A 7,500-nucleotide genomic window follows, 5' to 3' on the forward strand; every position below is an offset into this window, starting at 1 on the left:
TCTCAAATGTATTCTGCGTAGCCACTGTGTAATGTATAAATGTGTCTTTTTACGTGTGATATCAGAGGATTTTCGCTATTTTTCTGTTTGTGGTTAAGTTGATTTAACTTGTGCAACAAAATTCTGGATGTCGTGCTTCAAAAATGAATCAGCGCAAAGCTCATTTAAAGAGCACGTTTTGGTTTTTTTGCAGCACATACACCGATTTCTTTTTTTCTCCCTTTTCTATTTTCCCACCAGATGAGCTCCGGTCCACACAAGGCCGTTGGCCACTCACGTAGCCGCGTTCTCCGTCGGCGTCCTTCGTCCTCCATTTGTTCGTCTTTCACGCTCTCCATCGCTCAGCCTCGCTCCGATTATGAATATGCTGCGTATGTGTGCAGGTGTCATCTTCTTCTGAGGGGAAATACATCGAGGAGAGGCTGCATTTCATTATCAAAATCAAAAGGCACAATAACTGAGTATTGTTAATTGACATATAGAGAGTGTGTGTGTGTGAGATAGATAGATAATAGATAGATAAAGAATAGATCATTTAAAACCGTCACGCAGAAATATATGAAGCACATAGTGTGTGTGTGTGTGTGTGTGCGTGTGTGTGTGTGTGTGTGTGTTGGTGTGTGTGAACGAGTGAGATTAAGCAAAGAAAGTTAGAGAAATGAAAGGTAGACTCATAAAGAGACGTTTCAAAGAATTGTGTGGCGGTGAATGACTGGCAAGGAAGCAACACACACACACACACACACACACACACACACACACACATGCCATGCGGCGTGGGGGGAGGAGAGAGGTTGGAGTGAAGACTGCCCTCATGGATCACTCTCACTTGCATAAAGAGGGACGACTTGAGAGGGAGAGCGAGCTGCAGCAACCAGGGGGACAATTATTGTTTTTTCTTTATGATTATGATTTTATTTTTAAGTGGAGAAGTTTGAAGAGAGAGGAGCGGCAGAGTGAGAGGGGAGCGTTCGTAGAGCTGCAGGAGGAGGAGGAGGGAGAGGAGGAGGAGGAGGGAGGAGAGAGAGGAAGGGGAAGGGGGAGAAAGAGAAGAAGAAGAAGAGAGAGAGAGGCAGCGAGACAGTCAGATGGACGAGATGCAGCAGCGAAGACGAGGAGGAGGAGAAACAAAGCGTGTTGACTGAGGAAGTGAGAGTGCCATGCGAGGGCCATGTGCTCAGGTAGGTTCACCACAACTCTCCACAACGTTCTGCTGCCGAAAAGTCTCTTTTCTACACACACACACACACGCACGCACACACACGCACACACACACACACACCGTCCGTCACCGATCACACGAGGTCGGACCGACGGTATCCTGCTGTTGCTCACAGGCTTTTACTGAACTGTTGCAGTGTGTGTGTGTGTGTGTGTGTGTGTGTGTGTGTGTTTTAAATCTCGTGCAGTGCTGTTTTTTTTTTATCCCTGATGATGCTTTTGTTGTCAGTGGACCTTTTTTTTGGCTTTTCCTTTTATATAATGTGCCACGATTTGATTTTGACAAATGTGGAAATGTTTTCCAAATCAGATCAATGCAACATCAGATCTTTTTCTGTGTCTTAGTGTGTGAGCGTGTGTGTGTGTGTGTGTGTGTGTTGAGATGGTTTAGTACACTGGTAGGATATTGGCAGGACCTAGATCTCTTTGTTCCCTCTCTCTCATTTTCTTTCTCCTTTTTTCTCTCTGGGGTTGCACACACACACACACACATAACACACACATAACACACACACACACACACACACACACACACACATAACACACACACACACATAACACACACACACACACACACACACACATAACACACACATAACACACACACACACACACACACACACACACACATAACACACACACACACATAACACACACACACACACACACAACACACACATAACACACACACACGCTCACGCACACACACCAACTCTTGCAGAAAACCAGTTGAAACTTCCCACCTGCAGGAAAGAAATGTCTGGAATGTGATTATCACGTATTTGTGTTTATTTTATCACTGCGGGTCGCTCGCAAAGCAAAGAGGAAACCAGATCGTGCGCATGCCCCTGCACTTAGTGTGAAACTGTGTGCGTGTGCGTGCGTGTGCGTGTGTGTTGTGCTCAGCGGTGGTGGTGCTGGTGGGTGGAGAGGGGATAGGGTGGGAGGGTAAAGAGTGCGAGCTATTTGGCAGTGCACGTGAGTGTGTGGGTGGTTGTGTGGGTGTCAGGGTGAGTGGGTGCAGAGCTCTCTTTGAGTGAGAGCACATGTGACTTGAAGTGTGTGTGTGTGTGTGTGTGTGTGTGTGGGTGTTGAGTGAGTGTGTGTGTGTGTGTGTGTATCAAAAGGTGAAAAGTATATGTGTGCAAAGGTGATGCGATTGTGTGTTTCCGAGGCCGACCGACCGAGCACCTTGGCATCAAAAGGAGGTGGAGGGGGAAGAAGAAGAAGAAGGAGAAAGAAAAAAATCCACACTCCCCCTCGCGAACCTCTCTGTCTTTCTTTCTGTTGTATGCTCATTTACACGCATGTACACGCACACACACACACACACACACACACACACACACACACACACAGTTCAGGCGCCTGTCAAACCCAATGCATTCCTGAGCGCTCGAACACACAGAGTCTGAATGGTGGAATGAATGCGGGGAAATTCAGCTGAAACGCGAGGACAAAAGCCAGGGGGACATTTAAGAGGGTTTAACTCGGCAGAACCCTGGGAATCAGGGAGGAAACACACACACACACACACTAACACACACTTACATTAACGCGCGCGCACTAAAATGTGAATAACCAAGCTCTAAAATGTGTATACATCCCGACACACACACACACACACACACACATGTGCATACAGCTGTGGCTCTAACAGGCTGTTAGAGCCTGGAACAGAGGGGAATTCCCAGGGAGGAGACAGTGAAAACACACACACATACACACACACTTACACCTCTGCCTTCACACACACACACACACACACTCTGTCTGGAAGCCGACGTACCAGCAGAGAAACACACTGGTGGAGGTTATGCAGCCTTAACTACTGCTGTGGCGACACCAGCGACGTCCATGGTAAACCAGGGACTCACACGGGGCACCACCCCCAGTAGCTGGGGTCGAGTTCTGCAAGTGACCAATTCTCAAAGAACGACCAAAAAACGCCGCTCAAGATTCGAGATTTGACCAGTTTCCAACTGGTCAAATCTTGAAAGCGGATTACTGTTGTAATGTTCTGAAGCGCATCTCTATAAATACGTGAGCGGTGACACGTCCCCATGTTTTTTGGAGCCTCCAGAGAAACTGTTGTACAAAACCTTTTTTTTTTCTTCTTTTTTCTTTCCTGCCGCCGTCATGAAATGACACATAAATCAAACGCTTTGACGCAGAGACGAACGTCGGCGTCGCTGCACTTCAAAGGCGCCTCGGTATCTCCCGGTCTGCGATTTCATCAGGTGTTTGTCGTCGGCTGCGTTTGGGGAAGAGTTCAGTGGACGTAGGGGGTCAAACCTCCGATGTCCTGCTGCTGCTGCAATGCTCACTGTGTGTGTTGGTGTGTGTGTGTGTGTGTGTGTGTGTGTGTGTGTGTGTGTGTGTGTGTGTGTGTGTGTGTGTGTGTGTGTGTGTGTTGGTGTGTGTTTGTGTGTGTGTGTTGGTGTGTGTGTGTGAGTGTGTGTGTGTGTGTGTGTGTGTGTGTGTGTTGGTGTGTGTGTGTTGGTGTGTGTGAGTGTGTGTGTTGGTGTGTGTGTGTGTGTGTGTGTGCCGGGGAGGTGTTGACCTGGAATCGATATTGCTCACTCCCAGTCAGATCAATACAGGATTGGGGAAAATAAAAAACAGCCCCTCTGCTGAGAAACACGAAGGGGAAAGTCACTTCAGTCTTTGACTGATTGTCAACGACAAAACAGGAAAAGTTATGACTTAATTATCCAGTTAATTCTCTAAAAATACAAAGATATCTTCTTCTCTTTACCTACAATTTGTCTCACTTTTATTTTATCTCAAAAATTCCTCAATGATAAATTGAATGAACCAGGAGGGAAAGTGCGTAGCCGACTGATCGGTTCAGGATGACGCCGCAATAATTACGACGTGCAGCCAGTTTCCATGCCTCAGTTATGACGACTGGACTTTCATCAGTATACATTTAAAAAGTAAAATTGTGAAATTCAAATTCAATTAATTTTTTTTAGTGGGGGTGAATTTAAATTCATCTTCGTCCTGGAGAGAACCATTTGCCGCAGTTCGTGTCACGACCAAACGAGTGAACGTAATCAAACGCAGCTCAGCCAAATTCTCTTTGTCAGATTTTTATGACGAAAAAATTATCATAAGTCATAATATATTTTTTTAGGACGTCAGTCAAGATGAAATCCTGACATGAAAGCTTCTTCTGTGATGTCGCCGCAGTGACGGGTTGAATACATTTTTATAATGAGGCTAATACAAAAAAAACTGTGAATTCAAAAATAATTTCTGGGAAGTTTACATCTTAAAAACCCCCCCCAAAAAAACTACCCCTTCCTGAATACCAGAAAAGAGCGAGGTCATAACCGTTCTCATAACCAGATAAGAGAGAAAAGAGTGGGCAACGTTAATTTATTCAGGGAATTTCACAATATGAACTGTGCAGCTGATATTGTCAGATTTCCTCGTACAGTAACCTCCTCAGTCAGAGGAGAGAGAGAGGGAGAGAGGGAGGGAGAGAGAGAGAGGGAGAGAGAGAGAGAGAGAGAGAGGGAGAGAGGGAGAGAGGTCAAAAACAAAAACGCACGTTCATTAACTTCCCAGATCAGTGTCAGACAGAGAGCGACGAGGCAGCATCATCATCATCATCATCATCATCATCAGCAGCAGCAGCAGTGTCTCTGCTCACGTCGTCGCAGGAAGTTCTCACGCACGCACACGGAGCAGGTACAATCCCGACGGCAGGTGTGTTTCCCCCCACAGGGACAGTGAAAGCACCGTTTCTCAGGCGAGTTACAATTTCTTTTCTTTTTTTCAAATGTTTCACAATGAGGTGTTGCACACAGATGTGCAGAGGCACTTTGCTGAAGTCGAATGTTGTAGGAGAAAGAGAATCGAGGGTAATTTGTAAACGAGCTTTGTTTGACTGTGATTCTTTTACTTCTCAACCTTTGAATGGAACGAACACACGTCAAAGGTTTTTTGATGTCTTAAAAAACTCCACGTCGTCGCTGAGGAGAAAAACACAAAAGGATTTGACTTGATGAAGTCCTCGACTGCTCACACACCTTCACCTGCTACACACACACACACACACACCTTCACCTGCTACACACACACACACACACACACACCTTCACCTGCTACACACACACACACACACACACACCTTCACCTGCTACACACACACACACACACACACACACACGCACCTTCACCTGCTACACACACACACACACACACACACGCACCTTCACCTGCTACACACACACACACCTTCACCTGCTACACACACACACACACACCTTCACCTGCTACACACACACACACACACACACGCACCTTCACCTGCTACACACACACACACACACACACACGCACCTTCACCTGCTGTGTGTGTGTGTGTGATTTAAGTGAAATGCATCATGGGTCATCACACACACACACACACACCTGGAGTGTGTGTTCAAGGAGCCCATTTTGGGAACTTTGGGAGACTACAAAGAAAGAACAATGTGCATCTATGAAGCTTCATGAAAACTGATCATTTTTTTGAACAGTTTTTTCTGTAATTTGAAAATGTCGCCTGATATATGTAATTGTGGTTTTACGAGTCGATTGACTCATCTTTGTTATTAGTCAGAGACATTTTCCTTTTCTTCTTTTCTTTCACTTCTGTTCTCTCAACGCGCCTCCGGTTGTCGACGGCCCGGGGGGGGGGGGGGGGGGGGGGGTGATGACAGATCAGTCCCCGGTGCGCGGCGGAGCAGGTCGGCGGCGTTTCCGAGCGATGCGCTGAAAAGAGAGAGAGAGGAGGGGGGAGGGGGGGGAGAGAGAGAGGGGGGGGAGAGGAGGGAGGAGGGGGGGGGAGAGAGAGAGAGAGGAGGGGGGGGGGAGAGAGAGAGGGGGGGAGGGGGGGAGGGAGGAGAGGGGGGGAGAGAGAGAGACAGAGAGGGAGGAGAGAGGGAGGGAGGGGGGTATCACATCAGAATACCCCCCCCCCCTCTCCTGCGTCCTCCAGCCGCCGACGTCGCGTGTTTTCCGGACACTCCGGTGTCGAGCCCTCGGTGCCGCGGCTGGTTCCTCCTCGTGCGTCTGGTGCGTTTCTGTGTTTCTGTTTGATTGTGATGGACTCGAGGAACGTGTCTCTTCTTCTTCTTCTTCTCCTTCTTCTTCTTCTTCTCCTGCAACTTGTCGCCAGCTGCTGCAACAGACCAGACCAACAGGTACGATCATGTTTCCAACCAGAAGGATTTTACATTTGAAATTTGAATTTCTCTTTTACGCGTCGTTTGTTTTTACACTGGAAAAACAACAAATGATGATAAAATAAAATGAAAACAAAGTGAGGAAACTGTTCGAGTTCCCTTCTGTTATCTGTGTTCATTTAAATGTGACCTTAATATTGTTATAATTATTATTTTTATTATTATTATTATTATTTTCATAATGCGTGTGAGACTTGGTGAACATGGCAGCAGTGTGTGGTCTCTGGGTCTGGACCACCATCTGCACCACCATTGTGCACTCCGCGCGCGCGCGTGCGTGTGCCACTCTCGTTTGTGTGTGCGCGCGTGCGCGAGTGTGTCGTGCACGCGCGCTTGTGTCTGTGTGTGTGGGAGAGGGAGGAAGAGGAGGAGGAGGAGGAGGAGGAGAGGTGGTATGTGAGTTAGGCTGGAGGAAATTCTTGTATTTTGGAATGCGTTTACCCCGGGGGAGACCCCGTGACTGCGGGACAGACGGGGGGGGGGCTTAAAGAGAGAGAGAGATGCATATGGGAGAGAGAGAGAGAGAGAGAGAGAGAGATGCATGGGGGAGAGAGAGAGAGAGATGCATGGGGGAGAGAGAGAGAGAGAGAGAGAGATGCATGGGTCGGGAGAGAGAGAGAGAAATGCATGGGGGGAGAGAGAGAGAGAGAGAGAGAGAGAGAGAGATGCATGGGGGAAGAGAGAGAGAGAGAGAGAGAGAGAGATGCATGGGGGGGAGAGAGAGAGAGAGAGAGAGATGCATGGGGGAGAGAGAGAGAGAGAGAGAGAGATGCATGGGGGGAGAGAGAGAGAGAGAGAGATGCATGGGGGAGAGAGAGAGAGAGAGAGAGAGATGCATGGGGGGGAGAGAGAGAGAGAGAGAGATGCATGGGGGGGAGAGAGAGAGAGAGAGAGATGCATGGGGGAGAGAGAGAGAGAGAGAGATGCATGGGGGGGAGAGAGAGAGAGAGAGAGATGCATGGGGGAGAGAGAGAGAGAGAGAGATGCATGGAGGGGGGGGAGAGAGAGAGAGAGAGAGAGAGAGAGAGATGCATGGAGG

General features: G+C 48.0%; 1 long non-coding RNA gene across 1 annotated transcript in view; it reads left to right on the top strand.

Moving 5' to 3' along the window:
• Positions 1-1,030: 1,030 nt before the first annotated feature.
• Positions 1,031-7,500, top strand: part of LOC118282837 — a 25,750-nt gene continuing 19,280 nt past the window's right edge. The window contains exon 1 of the long non-coding RNA XR_004784351.2: positions 1,031-1,181. This is a non-coding gene — a long non-coding RNA (uncharacterized LOC118282837). The remainder of the gene's footprint in view (positions 1,182-7,500) is intronic.

The sequence above is a fragment of the Scophthalmus maximus genome, chromosome 14 (assembly GCF_022379125.1).
Source record: "Scophthalmus maximus strain ysfricsl-2021 chromosome 14, ASM2237912v1, whole genome shotgun sequence".
Taxonomy (NCBI): Eukaryota; Metazoa; Chordata; class Actinopteri; order Pleuronectiformes; family Scophthalmidae; genus Scophthalmus; species Scophthalmus maximus.